Consider the following 22,714-nt stretch of genomic DNA (forward strand, 5'->3'; position numbering starts at 1 on the left):
CCTGCTTGGAACAAGAAAGTTGGCTAACCTAGGAAAGGCAAAATATGAGCTTTAAAAATAGTAACCCTTGAACACTCTTGAATGCACCGTTTTTAAAACTGTTCTAATAAATCGAAGAACTGGAGTGTGGCTGCTAGTTTAAAAAAGTAGTTTGAATTCAAATAATGGCTGATAAACAAAAGAAGACGGAACCACAAAGCGCACTTCTAGTTTCAATAGGCCTTCGCAAAGTGAAATTTGATTTTAATTGTAAATACACTGACCATTGGGAGCTCCTACTCTTCTGCTGCCTCATAGGAAGGTTTTCCATCTTGCAGAAGAATTTCGGAACAATATGGCTGTGCTTTCCATTGCCCTCACTTAACAAACTCTCATTCCAATAAGAAATACATACAGACCATGAGGAAGTTTTTGCAATAGCCATCGCTTTCATGTTGTGTATACAATCAAATCTCGCATGATCTCGCACTAGTGAAAGCGCGCCAGCACCGGAGAGGAAAGTGGTTGAAGCATAGATAAAACAAAGAGACCATCTCCTGCACACAAAGGACGCATGTAGTAATACCGGACTATGTGCGGAGACTACTAGCGATGGCTCCCAACGAGATTACAATCCCCCTCCGTCTTTCCCATCAGTCCGGCCAGACAAGCTACTATCACTCGAAACACTACCAACACATAATCGTCCTCAGTGGTACAGCCGAAGCTGCCCTCTACAGTTATCCATGCAAGATCGTCCAGATAGGGGGAACGTTGGAAAGACCAACCACCGAAATACGCCCAGTGCAGATCACCAAAGACAATTGCTAAAGGTGACAAAGTGTTGAATACAGCATTGCGGACGGAATGACATAATTGCGCCATGGCCTAGTGTAAGGAAGCCAGCGTGGTACTCAGGCGCTGGTGCGAGCTTAGCTAGCGTGACAGAGATGAAGACCACGCCAGAATAAGAACAAGTGGCCCGCAGCAAGGACACAGTCACTCATTTATTTTGCAATATATATATATATAAATATATATATATATATATATATATATATATATATATATATATATATATATATATATATATATATATATATATATATATAGAGAGAGAGAGAGAGAGAGAGAGAGAGAGAGGGAACCAGAAGAATCGCGCGACGTAAACACAACTGAAAGAAACTGTATACACTAGATATGAACTGTTAAGCAATGTTTTTAGATATGGTCAGTTGGCAAAGCGCGCGGCTTTCCGGTGGCGCGGAGCAGCGCACTGCAATCGCCCACCAGATGTTGGGACCACGGTTTCGTTGAGATCAGTCTCGCTGCGTCAACTGCTATTGCTGCAGAGGCGTCGGCAGGAGTTTACCGCATTGTTTCGAAGCACAAGCGGAACTTCGCTCGCTATTTCTCTGGCTTTAGCGAAAAGTGCTTTTTGGTTGTATGTCAACCTTATAACCAAAAACAAACAGCACACACACACATAAAAGTGTGAGAAAAGCAAGGACTGCGCAGCGTTCTTACCTTCGTTCATTCTGCGACCCGTTGAGACCAGTGCTCGTTCTTCTCGAATGCGCTTACAAATTGTTTCAGGATCTCATATTGCCCAATCATATTCTAACTTTACCAGAACACGCATTACACGGCAAAAATCTGCTGCAAAGCCTTGAAAATTAGGAACAAGCAAGGAATCAAGAAAGATGCTTTGCAGTTTTTATTGGATCTTATGAAAGTGAATGCAACAGCTATATTTGCGAGGACATATTTACAAGGGTTAGGTTGACAGTATTATGATGCAAGCCTTCACATCAGCTTTACTTTTTTTCTACTAGACGCGACTTTTTCTGAAGAGCCGAGGCTTTTGTAAGTATCTCTGGCGGCAAAATGCCTTCTTAGGAAAATGTAGGAGTTCAGAAGATCTGCAGTAGTGGTGTTCTTGTGAGCAGGACAGCCGACGCTAGAAATGCTACACTCATCAAGGGCGTCGAGGAGGCTCCAGAGGGTGCCTGCACAGAGCCGGTGGTTCGCCAGCTCATCTGAAATTTGGACTTCGATGCCTCAAAACATACAGAAGAGCTCCCATGATGGCAATTTGAGGCTGCCGAACATAAATTCCCTCTCCAAAGCAAGAAATGTTTCTGGGCACTCGGCATTTTCAGACTAGACAGTACGTATACAGTCGTAACCTTTCTCACGTTTGAGGCAAGAGTGCACTTGTTAGCCGCACAAGTAGTAAATATCATATTCTTGTGCTGCTGGTGTGGGGTGCCCATAATCAGGTGCTGTCAGTGTTTAATTCTGTGCAGTAAAACAGATCTCCGCTAACTTCACTCCAACAGCCTCTTGGAGTCTTTCTTGGGAAGACACTGTGTCTTTCCTTCCCCTTTTGATGCTGTCTTCGACAGTGGCAAGCACAAAAGTCTGCTGATCACTCACGTTCCCAGTGACACAAGTGCTGATTGGTGTATACAGGCTCAGAAGCCTATATATGTGTGAAAAGATGATTAGGGTATAGGGCGGTCTTTGTCCCCTCCACAACTTCTCGTCGCACCGAAAAACCTCTGTAAATAAAAACCTTCTTCTCGTCACCCAGAAAACCTCTGCAAACAAAAGAGGCATTGTTAAGTTCTTCAGGCCTGTTAGCCGAGTCTGAACGTTTTCATCTTTCCCGATGTAGTTGCAAGGTAGGACAAATACACCTCTTGAATTAAATTCAACCGCCAAGTCTTGCCAGATCACAACAGCCTTTTCAATGTTCACAACGCTCGCAGACTCTTCAATTTTGCAGAATATAGCTTAAGAGGTAGAGGAATCAAATATTAGAACATTCTAGGAACCGTTCGGCAAGCCCAGGATGCCGTCCGGGTCCAAGGACTCGAGGCCGTCACCTAGGCAGGGGTGCTTGTAGCCCCACCCCGCTCAATGACGCCGGACATGTTCAATAAAGTTTTTACTCACTCACTCTAGGAACCAAATATTGGGCTACCCTGCACAACAGCAAACCAGGGCGCTGCTTCTAACATGCGAACATGTTAGAAGCAGCGTCCATGCCATCAGATGCGTCGATTTCGTCACATAAATCATCACTTTGGCAGGAAAGAACTTGGGCTAGGAACGCTGTCCTCACTCTGGGTTGTTTTCTTGCTGACTTTGGGACCGTTGGTTTCGAGAGGTGCTTGGGTATGTTCGGAAAGATTCGGGGCACAGCGCGCTCCCTCAGTGTCCATCTGCCTCACGGTATCGTCAAAGCCTGAGCGTTCACGGTGTGCTCATAGCAACCTATGATGTCCGCAGGCTCTAAATGAATGTCACGGACGTATGTTTTTGACGTTACCTTAACGCTCTGCCGCGGGATTGCGCTTTGCCATGCCTTCAGTAAGTCAGGGTCCTTTGGAGGCTTGAAAAAGGGTCGCGGTGCAAGGCTTGCCACCACTGCCGAAACGTACTCCGAACGGCAGCCAGGTGCTGCACGTCGGCACGACTAGAATTTTTGCTGGCACTTCATGGTATCCACTGCAAAAAGTTAGTACCTTAGTAGAACGCGTCCAAACTCGAAGTACAGGCGTGAGTACTGCGCCATCGCCGTAAACACACAAAACATGCGTGGCTGAAGGAAGGGCCACTGCCGCTTAATGCTTCCCAACCGATCTCAGCGGGACGCCAGCGCCACCTATCGCAACGGCGATAAAACGCCGCTGCCTTTCGCAGCAAATTTGCAAACTGAATATATCTAGAAACGCTGCTGTTAGGCTCGACTGCTCAAGTTAGGCTAAGCTAAGCTAAGCTAAGATGAGCCAAGTTGAGTCAACATGAATATAGCGAAAATTGACTAAACGCATTTATTCCAAAAAAAATGAGGCTTTATTGCAGACTGCTGGTGAAGCCAATCCAAACAAAATACTAAATGCGAATTGCCCAGCCGAATCTATTTAATAAAGGTAAATGGTAGTAAATATAATCTGTGCTAAACAAATTTAGATGGCCCACTGAAGTCAAAAAGAGGTACTCTAGGGAGTCGGTGGTGTAATTCTGCTCGATATTCTCAACTAGGTATTGTAGGTTCACTGCTGCTGAGCTAATGCGAGCAGAGTAAAGTTCAGTTCGGAATGAACTGCCTTGTAGAACATAAATAACTAAGTCAACAAAATTAAGCACAATAGGCTCAACAAATATAACTCTAATTTACAACGAGGTTACTGAAGCCTTTCTTGAGAAGGTACCAATTATAAGATTTATTAGGGCAATGCAGCCTCATTGAGCCTGAATAAAGTTAAATAAACTCAAAATGACCAATTAAGCTATGTGGGATACAACCAATCCTACGAGATATATTTGAGTTTCATATTGTTACATTAGGGTAATTGAACCTCATATAACAATTTGTACAAATTATTATACCTATTGGCATCTGAGAATATTTCAGCGGGCATTACTAGGGGACTGCAACGCTGGCTACGGCTTCACTGTGTTTAGCATTGTGCCTCTGGTCTAAGGTTGCACTTATCTTCTGCTAAAAAATATAATACTCGCGTATAACTTGAAACAAAAAAGTGCTTCAGCTTCAAACAATGAAGTCGAAAACTGGTTTGAGGAATAGTCTAGCGTGGCTGCCCTAAATCTCTGATATGAATTTGCAAAACTCACTCACCTCAATTACGTCTCCTCCTACTGGACCAACGTAGCCAAAACTTGATTTTTCAAACATAAGCCAGGCTTTCTGGTTTGAAACTCACGTAAACACCACCTACAGTTCATTTTTGTGAACCTTTTAATCCTCTCGGAGTTAACGAATCCCTCAATTAGCGACAGAGTTAATGAAGCGTGTCTAGGAAAATTGTGAATCATACACTACTGATATTCGAGATGTCCTCGTATATATTCACCGAGTGAACAGCTGAGTGACGGAGGCGTACGGATTATGCTACTTTCTTAAAGGTTTTGACGCTGCAGCAATGAACGCAACTACAAAACACAACCATACTCTGTCTCCCGAGTTTTCACCACGCTTACCGCTTTGATGAGCTCCATCTCCTCCGTTTTCAGCCTTGCAGATCTCGTCTGAGCGCATGTTCTGACAGCGAGTTAAACGCCTTGATTCGTGCTATCATCACACGTACAAGAACTCCGGGCATAACCTGTGAGCTACACCACCTCATCTCACAGTGGTGTAGAAGCTAGGCTGTTTGCTTACTGAATCGAACGTCGCGGCAACGTTGCGGGCGTCCCTGCCTGGGTGGCCGAATTTAGGTACAGGGGAAACGCATTATGCATGCGTAGATGAATTTATGTGCACCGTAGTAGACAACAGGTGATTGAAAATCTCCGAAATTTCTACTAGCACACCCATCATAATCATGTAGTGGTTCAGGGAGGTAAAACCTCTCTCTCTACTCGATGTTAGAATAGTACTGACCAATGTGTATTGTAGCCACCGATAGCAAACACGTATACTCAGCGCAAAGCTGTTCTGTTTGCCTCACAATTAAACAAACTGAAATTCGTTTTGTTGCATACTGCCAATTCAAACTTCTTCAAACTCCCCCTGTAGGTTCATGTGGTATCCGTCACTATAAGCTGGCAAAGAGAAGGCCGGTTCATATGCCGCACTCTCAGTGACTTCTCAGTGGTGTCGACATCACCCGCAATTAAAGTTGGGTAATCGGCTGAATACAAAGTAATACTTGCGTTAACATGCAGTGACCAGAGCATGATAAAGTAGGGTACGACTGTTGAGCTGAAAACCTTTAAAATGATGAGGATCAAAGAACAAATAAGCCTGCAACCTGTGAGACAAAAAGAAGCGAGCTGACAATTTTTCTAGCGATTACAAAATATACGCAATTGATAAAAATATTGGCATGAGGGAATGAACACTTCGAAAACTGCACTGATCCTTGAAGTGCTATTAAAATTAAATGTAAACCATCAAAGGTAACAAAGTGTTGTCGAATAAAAACGAACTTGATAGCAGAGCTGCCAGTCACAATGACGATGCAAAACAATTCATACTGAAGTAACTGAGTGCAACTTACAACTTCTGTATCTACACACATGTACCGCTATGCTGAGAAAATGAATGAGGTACGACATTCTATCATTGAGGTCATTCGATATGAAAAATTCTAGATTAATGATGCGCCGCAAAGGCGCACACAGACAACGCGTTACTGAAATGAAGACAAAGTGACACACAGTCCGCCTTTTTTACCTCCCTCTGATCTCGTGCCTGAGTTCATCTCTGCCTCACATCATTATGTTTTATAACTCACCTGGTGCGAAATACTACGCATTGTAAATCAAAGGGAAAAGTCACTTTCACCATCGACGAGAAATATTTGCACAATGTGAAGATTGCGACATTTTGATAAGGCTGGTCCTGAATCCTGAATCAATTCTTTCCAGAACTGGATCTGAGAAATTGGTGAAAATGTAAGTGATTAAACGTTTCTTTTTCACATTTTTTGTGCATGAATGCTCTAAATTAGAAGTGCAAATGATTGTTTGAAAGTATGAGAAAATTCCAGTCTTCTTTGAAAGCCGCTGGTTAGCTAGCAATGATTTGCTTTTTGTACGTACAATTGTGTTAGATTTCTAACCAAAATTTGTGTATGAAACGGGCCATTTTTTATTGGACTGTAAATACCACGTGCACGTGAATAACACAATAAAATGTTATCCGTTTTTTTTAACGTCCAGTAAAAGAAGAAGTGCTCTAATGGGTTATTCGTGATGGCGTACAGCTACATTACAAGAACAAAAAAAAAACGTTTGATCCGTCCGTCATAGGACTCGGTATAACTTCAAAGTTGGATTGTATCCTTGTAGAAGTAAGTAAATATAGCCAATTATACAAGAGAGTATGTACAGTGTATATTAGTGTTTCAGAGTTACAGCACCGCTTACCATGGCTAAAGCCACGCTGATGTTTGGTAGCACATGTGAATCGCGCCCACTGATGTAAATGATCAGTAACCTAACAAACTCTTGTGGTCCCTATAGGCTCTCCGTAGCTCTACGACGTGAGTCTAGGCGTCAAATACTGGCTAAAATTGTGTACTTGCAACAATTTATAGTTATTGAACCCCACTACCCGACCAAAGGGCAACGCAGTGCTCGTCTTTTCTTCCACGTTGGCCGGCTAGTTTTCCGTGAGGCGAGCATTGGAAACGTGGAGCTACGGCCACGATGCGCAGCCGTACATCGCAGCAAGGATATTTGCATCGTATATCTGATTTTGGTTTGAATAAGTGTTAAGGACAAGGTGGATGCATTACGACACTCGTCCCTTGGCAGTTCAATAGTAAGGCCGAAAAATTCTCCTTTTGTGAACTTGAAACGCGCTGAGTGGGACGGAGGTGTATAAACGAAGCTTTCAAGAAACTCACCATAGATTTCACGGTCATGATGCTATAATTCACTTTAGCAACACCACTGGTTAGTGGTAGATGTAAAAGGCGTGTTTCTAAAGAATTCTGCGTATGTGGCCATGGCGCACGTGATCACGTGCCCGGAACCTCTTGTCATGGAGCAAAATGCCATGGGTTCAGCTCCCGTAGATGAATTTTTTTAAAGACGATAGTCTTTCTTGGGGACCTTCGACACCAAAATTTTGATCTGTCTGTCTGCCTGTCTGTACATTTGTCTGCTTGTCCATAGTAACGGTTCCTTTAAAGGCACCAAACGATACCTCAAACGGCCAAACCCATCCGCCGCGCCCACAAATATTGCTCAAGGCTAAGCGTTCATACTTGCGAAATTTTCAATTAAAAGCAACTACTGCGCATATTTGAGGCACCATAACAGCACGTCGATGTTTTGATTGTGTACCTTAACACCAGAGAAGGCACACACAAGTGGTTCTATGGACCGTAGTGCATATCACGCTGCGCTGACAGTGCAACGTGATTTTGACAAAGGCAAGTGTTTTCTACGATTCGCTAAGACACTGCTGGTTGTGACACCTGCCCGTCACTTTGCATTCTACTTCTTATCGCTGCCGAAAAAGGCTCGCATCTTTCTCCACGGGCACTCAAGCCTTCTTTTTTTTTCGAAGATAACTGCCAGATGGCGCTCATGTCTAACGTGCTTCGATGCGCTCGTTCGGCTTCTCTGCACGGATCTAGACTCTCTAAAGCAGCGCTGCTAGAACAAAATTCACCGATTTTCTCGCATGAGAATATCAAATAAAGATTTTGTTCCTTTCTCCATACGCAAGACTGTCGTCTTTCGACGACATTAGCAGTGAACCATGCAGATACGGGGCCAACTTTTTCATCTGGAGATGTGTACTTTCGGCGTCGATTCCATGATCGAAGTATCTAATCCAAGTATTGACGGACACTGGCAATCAACACTTCTGAGTCAAGAGCTAATCATGTTTGCATTTCTCATCTGCGTGACCACACATCGGAAGTTAGCAAGATTGCATTGTCAGTTTTATCGACAGTGAAATTTTGCAATATACAACATAAGCCATACTGTTTAATTTATAGTTTAAACAACTGGAGAGTCGCTGAACGAAGTCTTTTTTTTTTGAAAAACGATGGGGCACGAGAAAAAAGACTAAAGGATTTATTACACATGATTTCACACTGGCTGCTTCAATGAAGAGATTATTCGAGTAAATACAGTCATAAGGACTTATCTTTATTATATTTTGTGAACGTACAAACTTATATGTGGTAAGGCAGTAGTTGTTCATTTTCAATGAAGGCTAGGTGCACTTCCCACCACGACTTTGCGTGAATCATTTTCTCTCAACCATTGACATAACTTGGAGACTAAATTTAAATTTGAATGGAACGAATAGCTTTTTCCGTATATCTGAAACCAATACACTTTCGGGTGATTTTTCGTAGGTATTTAGGGAAGCTTGAGACATGAGTAGGTTTAATACTTCGTACGTCACTAAATTCTAGTAAAATTGATCACAATTAAATTTTACTCCAAATTGTAATATTGCATTCTACAAAATCATGAGAAATCTTTATTAAAGAACTTTTACAAAATATTACAATAGGCTCAACTTGCCAAACATTGTTTTCACACGTCTGAGATTTCATTTTAAATATTATGGCCAAACATTTTACTCAAGCTTTGTTTAACCGGACTTTCTTTATTTGCGAAGCGTTTATGAGCAAACTTCCGCAACTTTTAGCATATCTATCTATCTATCTATCTATCTATCTATCTATCTATCTATCTATCTATCTATCTATCTATCTATCTATCTATCTATCTATCTATCCATCCATCTATCTATCTATCTATCTATCAATCAATCTATCTGTATATCTCTCTAGCCGCGGTGCACCGCAACGCTCCTCCCCGCCCATGCCAGGACGCTGTCCCACCATAGTTCCGTGTCAAACACCACAGCCGCCACAATCATCGACGTCTATATAGGCCTCCCATAGGCCAGGGCTACGCGCCAAGAAAACGCGACGTTTGGCGCGCCCCTGACAAACACCCGCTCTTTTATCACTGCGGGGAGGCCGGCCACGCCTATCGGTGTTGCTAGTACCGACAGATGGGTCTATGGGGTTTCGACGTCAACGCGCCGTGTTCACGATGGGGCAAACGACCATACGACATCGCTGACTACCTTGCAGGAACACAGAGGTCACCCTGACGGCTTTACCGTTCACAGTTACTTGGCTGGTACACCTCACCGCATCGCAGCAACGCTAGCCCTAGTCAGGGCTGATCTCCGAGCCCTTACCAGGATAACTAAGGGCACCACCAAAGGAGGTGGGGTTGCTGTACGACGAACTATCCAAGATCCTCCGCCACCGCCGAGGACGACGATGAGACGATGCCTCAAGAACCTGCCGCATTCCAAACACAGCTCTCACGTCGATACTTCGTGACCATCAGAATAACTTACGACGCAACGTAGAATCAGCGGTATGAATAGTCGTAGCCTTGATCCGACGCCACGACCCAACTGCAATACGGGGCGACAAACTAGCGACCTTGACGTCCTCAACATTGGCCACAGCGTCACAGCTCTTGTCGACACCGGAGCCAATTATTCCATCATCAGTTGGCCGTTCGCCATCAAGCTAAAGAAAGTAAGGACCGCCTGGGAAGGCTCTGAAATCCACACTGCTGTAGGTCACCTAGTTACGCCAGCAAGAGTTCGCACTGCAAGTCACCCTCAATAGCCGAGTATATCCTGCGAGCTTTGTAATTCTGCAATATAGCTCCAAGAATGTGATACTCGGGATGGACTTTCTGAGCCACCACGGCGCTATTACTGACCTGAGGTCTGAGGAAACAACGCTATTCACAAAAAAAGCACTGCAGGCGCACACGCCATCACGAAAGCACGCCTTGAATGTGTTGCAAGGCCACGTCACCATTCATCCTCGCTCCAGTGTCGGCATTTCCGTCAGCAATCGAGAATCAACAGACATGCAAGGCATTGTTGAAGGTGACGAGCGCTCGTTGATGAGCCGTGAAATTTTGGTCACTAGAGGAATAACCGAGCTGCGAAGAGGGAATGCAAGAGTGATGCTCACGATCTTCACTGACGATTACAAGCACGTAAGCAGAGGCATGACGGTTGCCTACATCGAAATACTGGAAGCCAGCAACGCTTTCACCTTCGCCGAGTATGGAGAACCTGCTTCGCAAACTCAACTGCTTCAGACAGCTTTCGACGTTAATCCGAGCGTTCTGACGCATAAAGAAGATGTGCTCAGAAACCTTCTCCTGAAATACAAGAAGAGTTTTTTGTCATAATCGAGAATTCGACAGACCCCTGTCGCGAAACATCGAATTGTAACGGAAGTGCCAAGCCACTCCGCAGGGCCCGTACAAAATTTCGACGCGAGAACGCCAAACAAGTCTATGAAATGCTTCGCGACGACTTCATCCAGCCGTCAGAGTTCATGGGCGTCACCGGTCGAGTTACTCAAGAAGAAGAACGGAACTCTACGCTTCTGCGTCGACTATCGCCGCCTGAAAAAAATCCCAAAGAACTCGTACTTGCTCCCACGGATAGACTACGCCCTAGATCGACTCCCCATTGCGAGGTACTTTCTTTTAAAGGACTTCAAGACCGGCTAGTTTCAATTCAAAGTCTACGAGAGAGAAATAGAAAGGACCACTCTTCATAGCACCAAATGGCCTCTTCGAGTTAAACGTCATGCACTTTGGCCTTTGCTCGGCACTTGCAACTTTCCAACAAACCCTAGATACTGTCCTGGCTGGCTTGACGTGGCATACTTGCCTCGTTTACTTGGACGACGCCATGGTGTTTTGCTCGAGCTTCGACAAACCCCTCCGGCACCTTGAATCTGTACTTCAAGCAAATAGAAGTCGTGGACTCACCTTCAAGGTAGCGAAGTGTCGCTTCGCGTACAAGGACCTCCTGTTATAGATCACGTGATCAGCAAGACAGGAGTTCGCCCAGACCCACAGAAAGCAGCTGCCATCACCGCCTTCCCACTACCAACCGACAAGAAGGACATGTGCCAATTTCTTTGCTGGTGTGCCTATTACAGACGCTTCGTCAGTGACTTTTCACAGATCGCCGAGCCAATAACGCAGCTCTCGAAGACAAAAGTCGATTTTATGTGGGAACGGCACAAATTGAATCATTACAGAAACTGCAACGACGCCTGCATACCCCTCCGATACTTGCGCATTTCGACGAATACACCGATACGGAGATCTACACCGACGCAAGAAGCGCGAGCCTCGGTGCTGTTCTCATGCAGAAGACTAACAGAAAAGAAAGGGTAATCAGTTATGCTAGCCGCTCGCTATCGAAGGCCGAATCCAACTATTCCCCAACAGAAAAAGACTACCTTACCATCATCGGCGCTACCTCCAAGTTTTACCCCTACCTTTACGGCAGGCCTTTCAAAGTTGTGAACGACCACCCCGCCCTCTCTTTGCTAGCTAATTTTCAGGGCCCTTCACGTAGCCACGGGGGAATCTACGCCGTTAGGAATTCGACGTAATCGTCATTTACAAAAGCACTCTGATGCCGACTAACTGTCCCAGGCCTCCGTTGACCCACCCCCGCATATTGACGAGGACATTGACTACTTTTTAAGAATTGTAGACGTCGATGACTTACCGAACCAAACAGAGATGACCCTAAAATCAAGGGCCTTGTGAAATTATTACAAAACAATAGAATAAAAAAATATGCAGCTGAGTTTTCTTGCTTACAACAGGCTGTTATTGTATGTTTTTGTAGAAATATTGAACCTTGTATTTCTTCAAATGGCACCATCATAAAAAACATGGTTCATTTTGTCAGTTGCGAAGGCCAGTGGTTTTGTTAGATGACTGGATAGTTTGTTCGAGAGTGTTATGCGTAAGTGACGTTTATATTCAAGTGCTTTATAATTAGTGCGACACAACATTAGTGGGTTAGATAGATTTGTGGGGTTTAACGTCCCAAAACCACCATATGATTATGAGAGGCGCCGTAGTGGATGGCTCCTGAAATTTCGACCACCTGGGATTCTTTAATGTGCATCCAACTCTGAGTACACGGGCCTACAACATTTCCGCCTCCATCGGAAAAGGAGCCGCCGCAGCCGGGATTTGAACCCGCGACCTGCGGGTCAGTAGCCGAGTGCCTTAGCCACCAGACCACCGCGGCGGGGCGACATTAGTGGGTTGAAAGAGACAATCATGCCAAGCAAACTATACAGGGTGTCTCCCGTACCTTGACCCAGAGTTTCAAAATCTGCAAGAACACGTATTTACGACATGCATATTACTCACCGTAGCCTGGAGTGGGACTACTTTTGTGTTTTCAAATATTGTTTAAATAGATACGTTTAATTACCCAGTTTTCAAGAAACGAAGATAGATGAAAAATTTCAACAAGAAAGTTGTAGATTGGTTTGCAAAACGTCCGGTTACACATTTTTGAACTTTATATCTGTTAGGTATTAGTGTTTTTCTGCCAATTGAAAGTACCGGCGCAATAAAAAAATTACCACGTCACAAACCCGCTGGCGCGTCAGTGCGCACGATGATTTTAGTGGTCCCTAACGTTCCACGTATAAACAATACGCTTCCCTCGCACCGGCTCATGACAGCGATAAGCACTCATAGCAGTTATTGTTTTTCTGACCGATAGAAAAACACGTTCATCATAAAGACACCATGATCGTTTCGGTCCTGCTGAGACAACACAATGGGCCAAATGCTAAGGTCCTTCGTGCGCGGAACGTTATCGAGCACTATAATCATCGCGTGCACTGGCGCACGAGTGGGTTTGTCAACTGGTATATTTTCTATTTCGCTGGCAATCGTAACTAGCACAAAAACAATAATACCTAGCAGATATAAACTAAAAAACTGTCTAATCGGTCGTTTTTCAAACTGACCCGCAACTTTCTCATTTATACTTTTTTATCTGACTTCGTTTCTTGAAAAGTTAGCTAGGTAAAGATATCTAATAAACAATATTTGAGAACACAAAAAATAATCTGAATACCTCCAGGCAACGGTGAGCAACATGCGTTTGGTGGCGTCGTGATTACGTGTTCGGGCATATTTTTAAACTCTGACTCAAGTTACGTGGAACACTCTGTATATTGGTGTTAGTACAAGTAAGCGTAATGTTAATGGGAAGAAAAAAAAAATTGTTCTAAATCTGCATGTTACACCGCAAATGTCGTCGAAAGACGATAGTATTGTGTCTTGAAAGAGTGAACAAAACGTTTATTTGATGTTCTGCGCAAGAAAATCTGTGAGTGGAGTTCTGGAGGTGCTGCGTTAGAGTGCCTCAAGCGTGTAGCGGAGGCGAACGAGCGCATCGAGGCACGTTAGTTACAAGCGCCATCTGGCAGTTATCTTCAAAAACGAAGGCATGCAGCCCGCGGATAAAGAAGCGCGCCAGTCTCAGAAGTGATAAGGTGTAGAACGCAAAGCGACGGGCAGGTGTCACCGCCTGGACGTCGTAGCAAAGCGTTGGAAACACTTTTCTGAAAATCTCGTTGCACTGTCAGCGTAGCACGATAAATGCTACATCCTTAGAGTTACTTGTGTGTGCCTCTTCTAGTATAAAGGCAGACATACAAAGCATCCAAGCGTTGTTGTGGCACCTCAGATATGCGCAATAAGTGCTTTTTAATTGGCAATCGCACAGCTAATAAAGGTAAACTTTGAGCAGTATTGGTGGGCGCTGCGGATGATGTTGGCGGTTTGTTGCCATTTGCAATATTGTTAGAGGGGACGAGGGGAATAACAGACAGACAGACGATAATTTTTCCGTCGGAGGTCTCAAGAAAGACTATCGTCTTTAAAAAGTGTAGTAGAAGATTACTTGTCGTGGGCATTGGGTGAGCTTGCAACCTTCGAATAATATGTCGAATGCTCTGCAAGCTGAGCTACCACAGCGGCTTTTTGTTGCGAACTTTAGAGGGTATACTCATGGATTAAACTTAAGAGCGTCAATGAGCGCTGCTTCTAGTCACCATGGTGAGTGTGCAACACTTTTTTTTCTGGCTGTTAGGCGTAACGCACAGCTTAAGAGAGCTCATTCGACAACGACAGAGGTCATACGGCATGAAAATTATGCATTGTTTATGAATAATAAATTTTTCGAGTGAACTGGTAGGCATTTAGGCGGTCATGTTGTCGTTTTTTTCTTTTTGCGAAAGAAGTGGAGTTTTACGTCATATTAGAAAGTTTTCCTATTTAATACGTCCCGTATATACCTTCCTTTTTTTGTATGAATGGCTTGCTATGCACACGCTGCAGCAACACGCCAATGAATCGCGAGTCAATGATGGTTCATGGAGCTAAATACCATTCAGGTAATTAGTAGCATAGGGGAAATATTAGGATTAATGCATTTTCTTGCTACTTCGACAAGGTTCACGTAGTCAGCCTCAGCGGAGCACTGGTTACTGCGCAGAACTGCGGCCCTTTACGTCCCGGGTATGCCTCCAGCCGCTGCGGCCCCTTTTCAATAGCGATGACATTGGAACGCTCGGTTGTCGGTGCGATGTCCATGCACGTTGAAGAACACTAGATTGTGGAGGCTTTAGGAGCCCTTCGCAACGGCGTTGCTCAATATCAGGAAGTCAAACACTGTATCTTAATATTATCATAGTCCAACGCTTGGCTTGCTAATCAGTGTGCACTCAGATCTTTTCGTTGATTTAGCGTTTCACGGTAACCCAGAAATTTACTGAATGTTCAGCGTAATAAGTTGACAAACATGCTACAAATATTAGTCGACTCATCACGAAGATCTACACTCTAAAAAATATTGAGTTAAAATGGTGTCTTTTTGTCCCACAACAATAATCGTCATCAGGCTTGCGTGCGCTTCCTTTTTTGAAAACTCGGCGCTGGCCAGTTTCCTATCGAGAATGCAATGTAACCCTAATAATGGGCATGTCGATCGTGACCAGAATGTACCGGGTGCAGGGCGATAGCGCAAGGATGGAACGCAATATAGAATATTATTGTTGTGGGACAAAAAGACACCCTTTTTACTCGCTCTTTTTTTTTTTAGTGTAGCGTCTAATGCACTCATCTGCTGGTTCGTACGTCACGGTATGGAATGCCAGCCGCCGCGGCTGCATTTTCGATGGAGGTGAAAATGCTTGACGCCAGTTTTTACGTTTATGTGCAGGTTAATTATTTCCAGGTGTTCGAAACCTCCGGAGCCCTCCACTAAGGCCTCTCTCATAATTATATGTTTATCAGGACGTTAAACTCCACGAAGTTCATTAGAAAAAGTATTCATCTATATTCGTGAATTACGTTCATTTATTTTTACACAGTTCATTTTACTTCTACATTGCCACTTTTCAGAACAAAGGATGTTGAAGTGACGGTGGGGAATTGGAACACTGAGGGTATAACTAAAATTTACCTCAAGGCTGCCCCACGACGTACGTATTAATAGTTTGCATGCATCATGCACTGACTAGGTCAGTTACGTATTGCTCAGGAATTGCACGCACTGCATGTTTGCTTCTCCTAGGTAATATCAAAGCAGTGTTTACAAAGTATGTTTTCAGGAGCTGTCGTTAGCATGTGCGTATTTAAAGCTTCACAAATTCAAACGTGAATGTGAATATGCAGCGTTCGACATCCTACGTGCCTTGATAATCGGAAGGCTGAGCCATCCCCAACAAGTATTTGCGTTGATTGGTTCATTGCAAGCTTTGTGTACATCATTAGTAAACAGCGAATAAATGTACTGCGCATATGAACGTTCACACAGGTGAATCAACAATCCAAGAAAATAAGCACAGTGAACAGTTTTTAAAGACTACAAGCTTTCTTAGGAACCTTCGACGGAAAAAGTTTGGTTTGTCTGTCCGTTTCTTTGTCTGTTTGTCTACTCTTAACGGTACCCTAAAAGGATACTACAAATGGCCAACCCCATCCGCAGCGCCCACCAATGTTGTTCAAGGTTGAGCGCTCCTGCTTGTGCAATTGTCAATTAAAAAGCAAATATTGCGCATGAATGGGGCACTATAAAAACATGGATATATTTTGAATCGACGTCTTTTACTAGAAAAGGCACACATAAGTAATTTTAAGGACCTTAGCGCTTATCGCGCTGCACTGACCATGCAACACTTGCAAGGAATGGGGAGTGTTTCAAACGCTTTACTAAGGCGACATGGTGGTGGCACCTACCGTCTCCTTGCGTTCTCCACCTTATCACCTGTAAGATGGGCGTGCACGCCCGTCTCAGAGGCACGCGCTTTGTTTTTCTAAGAAACCTGCGACATGGCCCTCATCTCTCATGTGTGACGTGTCTTGATGCCCTCGTTCGCCTCCACTGCACGCTCGAGGCACTCTAACGCAGCGCGTCCAGAATATCACTCACCGATTTTCTTACGCAGAACATCAAATAAATGTTTTGTTCACTCTCTCCACACGCAATCTATCGTCTTTCAACGACATTTGCAGATAACATGCAGATACGAGGCAAATAGTCCCAAGAACTATAACTGCCATAGTCGTTTCGTCTCAAAACTAGAACCGGAGTAATATTGGGGATTTTGTTGTTGCGGTCCTTGTGAAACGCTCATTTAAGAAATTCCCTGTATTTTTTTTAGCTCGCTGCAGTCTTCATGGTCTACTCAAGGTGTAGTATTGTCGTGATTCCCAACGTGTCGTCTGAAGGCAAATACGCCAATTCACCCGAAGGCTGCATACTTGCGACTACATATTGAAGCACTTGTATGGGATCTACCGTGATGTGACACTGCTGCTTCTAGGCAACATTCCCACCCTCTTTTAAATTCAAAGGACACGCTTATGTATTATTTTTTCTAGTATGACTCGTTTTGTGAGATCGTCGGCTGGCGGGTTGTGTGGGGCTGTAAACTTGAGAGTGATGTTTTTCTTGTGGCCACTTTGCAAGCTCCTGGCTCCTAAACGCCAACCAATGGTCAGACACACGACATTTCAGTCTCTTAAACCTCTCTCTGTTCCACAGTGTTATGACGGTGTGCGCAATCTCGCTTCCTGGCTTAGCTGCAACAATCCTTGAGCCTTTATCAGCGCAAACTAAGAAAGACTGAGTGCTCTTTACGCCTTCGCTTTTTTTAGCTCAGCGAAGTCAACATGAACGGTTTCAAATGGCGCACTTGCATAAAGTTGAAATATCATAGTGTCCGTTTCGTGTCTGTATTCAGCCCTGTTGAATTGACAATTGTGACAGGAGCTGATGTAATAGGCAACATTCTTCTTCATTCTGGCAACGTAAATCACCTTCTCAATTTGTAATGGCTTCGCCAATACACATCTTCTCCTTTTGAATGTGGGCGGTGATGGCACAGCTCAAGAGCGTTTTGCACCAACGTAACTGGAACATGAAAATTTACTCCAAAGGGCAATAATTTCTCTGTGACTTCCCAGAGTATCAGTCAGTTCATCTTTCCTTTTTCTTACAGCTAATGATTACACAAAGCCAAGAAGGTGCATCGCCATCTGATAATTCTTGTCCGTTTGTGTGTGTGACTTTAAAGTCAAGCTGCTGGATGGCACTGATCCAGTGGACCATTCTCCCTTTTGGTTGAGACACAATCAGCAGTTCAGGAAGTATCATAAGAATGATGAATAGTTTGGATTTCGTAACTTCAATGTAATACCAAAAATACCATATTGCTAGAACAACAGAAAGTATCTTCTTCGTTGGGTTGTAGTTAGGCTCTGCGTTCGTAAATGTATACGAAAAGCTGCAATACGTTCAGATCCTTGCCGAAGTGTCGAAGTTTGCGGCAAGCCCAAGGACAAACCTGAGTCTGTGCAGATCATCTGGCTGCTTCATCTGCTTTATCTACTCCACGAACTCTTCCTTCGTGCTTTTAGTAAATACTACCAGAACTCGTCCAAGAAGTTTATTATTTGCCTTGAAGAAGTCGCTCTTCTTATAATTAGCTTTCACATCAATTTCACTCAGTGCAATCAAAACAGCAGTCAGACGTTCAGTGCGAGAAGTTATCTTATGAATAGTCTAAAGTCACTCCAACATAAACATTACAAAACACTGCAAGAAAGACTTTCAAACCCCCTTTTATTATCTTTTGAAACCAGGCAGTGCTGTTCCTCCATCCGAAAGGAAAGGGAGTGTACCAATATACTTCATAAAGAGTGACAGAGGCCGTGCACAATTTAGAGTCCTCCTTGACTGGTCCTCCTCTAGAGTCATCCTCGAGTACCTGTCAAAATCCTTTGCAAAATTCTATTCGGGAACGGAGGTTGCAACATACCATTTTCTCAATTATTAAGTCAATTGTTGGCACTGGAAAATCAAAGAGGGCCATTTGGTGATCCAAGTAGTCTGTACATAGTCTAAAAGATCCATTTCTTTAGGAGCCAGCGTAAGTGGTAAGGCTAACGTAGACACCGACGGACGTATATACCAGCATCGAACATATTTTGGATCTCACTCTTTCACCAAATTTTCTCCTTACGTTACAATTTTTGAGGCTTTCTCAAGACTGGTCCAACGTGTTTCAGCTTTAAAGGAACCAAACATTCTTCTATTTGCAGTGGATAGTTCTTTGAGCGGACAAGTTCGGGGAACTTGCAGCGCATGTCGTCTTCAGAGGTAATAGGGCAATCATCGATACCTAAAGGGGCGCACGGCTCCTTTGCCGTAGTCTCTTCATTCCACTAAAGATTTATCTTCAGGATCTTAACTTTGGGGTTTAACGTAATGCCAAGAATGCAAAAGTTTGCAGTCATACCCTTTTACTACGAGAGCGTCAATTCCAGGATTCTGGCCTTGAAAAGAAACACTTCTTTTGAGCCATTCGTCATAAATTTTTCTCGTCCTACTAAAATTTTGTACTTGTATTGACTCTCTCCAACAGTTGCTTTCTTATTTACAAGAGCCTCATTCATGGCACAGATGCCCCACTATTTAGTACAACATCAACATCTTCACCATTTACCTTTACTCTATTACACGGAAAGCTAAGAGCCCTTAGAAAACACCTCAAATTTTGTGGTCAGGCGGCACAGTGTACTTTTTTAGTTATTTTTGTTTCAGCTGAATCTGGATGCACAGAATATACACACTCTTAGTCGCTACTGGCATGGGAGATTACCTTCACCATTTCATTTCGATCCCGCCAATTTCTAGCGTCGCGTGACCTGCAAGGTGCACTGTCGCGATAGCAATCTCGCCAACATGTGTTTTAGGAATTCGAATCAATTTAGAAATTCCATTTAGACTTAGAAAGGAACAAGAAGTTATTTTGGCAGTTTTTGCAGATTGCTCTTGTGCTTCTCTCTCATGTTCCTAATTAAGGTCGTGACTAATAACAGGAACCACCACGGACCCGGGAAGTACCGGTTTTGCAGTTGAAGAAGCGGCCTTTTTTCATAAAACTACTTCAGGGCCTTTCTGTTGGCAATTTGTAAAAAAACAAACAAAAAACATTCCTTGGTCTCATCTGTCAATGCGGTTCTTGTGAAAAGCTGCTACGTAATTTCATTTTCATTTGTCGCTTGTATCGTACTCGTGTCCATCGTAGTAAAGTTTGTACCTCTTTTGAGTCAGACCGGTAAGAAACGAACGCATGTTTCTTGTGCACTCACTGGATTCTTGCCAAGAGTTGCCCTCACCCGCGTGTGCGTACACGTTGATTCTGGTGTCCGGTCTTGTCGATTCACCATCAAATCAATCAGGCTTTGCTATCTCCTTTTTGGGTCATTGCTGCCTTTGATGGCAAGAAGACCGTTCAAGAATTCATGGTGTTGCTGTGTGTACTGCTGCTTATGGTTGGAGCATTTTCACTAGACATGAATCAACGAAACAATCTTGTTTGTTGCCAAAAATATTGACAACGTTTTTGAAAGTGAGCGCATGATGGATTTTTGAAGCTTGGAGAACTTCAGCCTTCTCTTCACAGTTGGTTGGTGGTCAAGCTTTTCCGACATCTTCCTGGCTTTTTCAGTGACAAACGCACAAACTTCAGAAGTTGTGAAACTTTTAGGTAACTCATTCGCTTCTTCATTCACATCGCACATCGAAAAATATAGCCTGTCTTTTGAACTTCAGGATAAAGTCAAAATCATGCACATGCTGGTGTTCCGAACTTTGTCGGCTGCACCGATATAACATGCCTACACAGATAGAGACAGAAGATCTTATTTGTCATTTCTTTCCTTTAGCACCACGCCAAAGTAGCCGTTCGTCGTCTTTGGGCTGTTACAATGTATAAATGGAGTTTTCTCCAAACACTATATTTTGTCGAAAAAAGATCAATTCTGTGAACACTCTAGCCATCAATTTCAGCATTTTGTTACTACTTATTCATTAGCGTGTGCCCATTGTTAAGCAAAATTATGATGTCATTAGAATTATATATTTTCAAAAATGCTTCTCTAAAAAAGTCCTAAAGTTCTAGTAATCAAATATCTAAATTTTATCATTAATTAGTGGTACATGCAAAAAATTTTGTTCGGATGGATACATTAGACACATGTAATATCCAGAAGGATGAGGTCACTCACGTAGTTTTGAATATTACGTTTACCCGGAATACTTTCGGCACATGTAATAACCCCAAGGGATTACGCCAATTTACAAGCCAAGTCTCTTTCACAAATGTTCCTTAGAAAAGTTCAATTGAATATATTTTTATTTATAAAATGATTTTGTATTTTGCTTTGAAATTTAGCAGAAATCTAATAAATCTCCATTCAAGACACTTGCAAAGTTTGGTGGCACACACAATAAACATAACTGAGCGATGGGCAATAGTAGTTGCACACCTCTCTTTGCTGCCCATTCCGCTTATATTGCGAAGAAATCAAATCACTCCTTTCATCTCATTACTGCTGGCATAACAGACTGGTATTGCAGTATTCCACACAATCACCTCACGACAAATGTGGGCGAGTGTATTAACGGGAAGGTTGTCAAGAAGTTACGAAATCGCGCCGGTATTCACAGCCGTCAATTCAAGAAACTCCTCGCGGCTTTTAGATGCGGAGCATCTTATACTCGCGCCTTGTAGTGCGCCGTCCGCACCGCTTCTCGAACATTCGACAGCTGACGCGCGCGCATGCGCCGTCGCGCCGTCGCCCACTCTTCCACCATCTGTGCATCCCTTCCTCCTCAACACACTGCGCGCGCTTCACTCCTCCACCATCTGTGCACCCTTCCTCCTCTACACACCGCGTTCGACATCTACAATTCTCCTGATTCTCCAGTGGACGCGCATGTGGCGTCGCGCTTCGAGAACATTCAACAGCTGACAGTGCATGCGCCGTCGTGCTGTATATATACTCAAGGTCGGCGCTCGCTCGCTCAGTTGCCGCTCGTCGGTTGGTTTGTACGGCGCGTCGACGTCCAAGGTCGCGGTGAAATGAATTCCAACGAATCCACAAACACAATGATCGACGTCCCTTCGACCAGCGCCGCCCTTTCGCATACGTGTGTACGTGTTCACTCATTTAACACCCCCTCCTACAACCTTGTTAACCAATTTAGCCATCGACCCAAGTAAGTCGCAATTTAACACCCCATTTCACAACCACGTTAACCAATTTAGCCATCGACCCAAGTAAGTCGCACTTTAACACCCCATTAACCAATTATATGGTCCGCATCCTCCTCAGTGTTCCCCTGAGGGAAGCTGCGGGCAATTTTTTTTGCAATCTACCTTTGCCACAAGGGAAAGTTAAGTTTGCATTCAAAATATTGTAATTTCTATAGGCTCTTGCACAGCGCCAGTGTTGTCTGACATTTATTTGGCGGCGCATGACAGGAAACTCAAATATTCTTCAAGGTCAGCAATTGACTAGAGGTTCAAATGAAGAACATTTTAGTCGCGTCTACTCACAATCCTGGCGTCGGCACTGTCGTCTACACCCCCGCTGTGCATGATCACATCTTTACTTTTTTTGACACGCATATAATTTTCAGTGATTTTAAAGTGGGAATACAAGCACTTTCATATTGCGGTATCTAACGCAATGCCCACGTAGGATTCGCGCCTCTCGTCTTTTTTTTTAGCGTACGAGCTGCTCATTTGTAGTGAAAAACTACATGTTTGTAAATACATATATCATGTTTTTGCACGTTAAGTTTTTAGACCTTAAGGTATACGTACTGCCTGATCACTTCTGCTTGGCTTATGAACCAAGCGGCAATAAACCGTCCTTCCTTACCAATCCGCGCACTCAAAACTTGTAAACAGAGCAATTGCCCGCTCATGCATCCTCAGCGCCCTCCAAAAATAATATCCGCACATGTGCGAAG

At 43.7% G+C, this 22,714-nt stretch overlaps 1 protein-coding gene across 1 annotated transcript in view; it reads left to right on the forward strand.

Moving 5' to 3' along the window:
• Positions 1 to 15,760: 15,760 nt before the first annotated feature.
• LOC142766947 (uncharacterized) overlaps positions 15,761 to 22,714 on the forward strand; it is a 94,182-nt gene continuing 87,228 nt past the window's right edge. Inside the window, exon 1 of the mRNA XM_075868145.1 lies at positions 15,761 to 15,866. The gene's annotated coding sequence lies outside the window, so the exon portion shown is untranslated. The remainder of the gene's footprint in view (positions 15,867 to 22,714) is intronic.

This window comes from Rhipicephalus microplus, chromosome 7, assembly GCF_043290135.1.
Source record: "Rhipicephalus microplus isolate Deutch F79 chromosome 7, USDA_Rmic, whole genome shotgun sequence".
Taxonomy (NCBI): domain Eukaryota; kingdom Metazoa; phylum Arthropoda; class Arachnida; order Ixodida; family Ixodidae; genus Rhipicephalus; species Rhipicephalus microplus.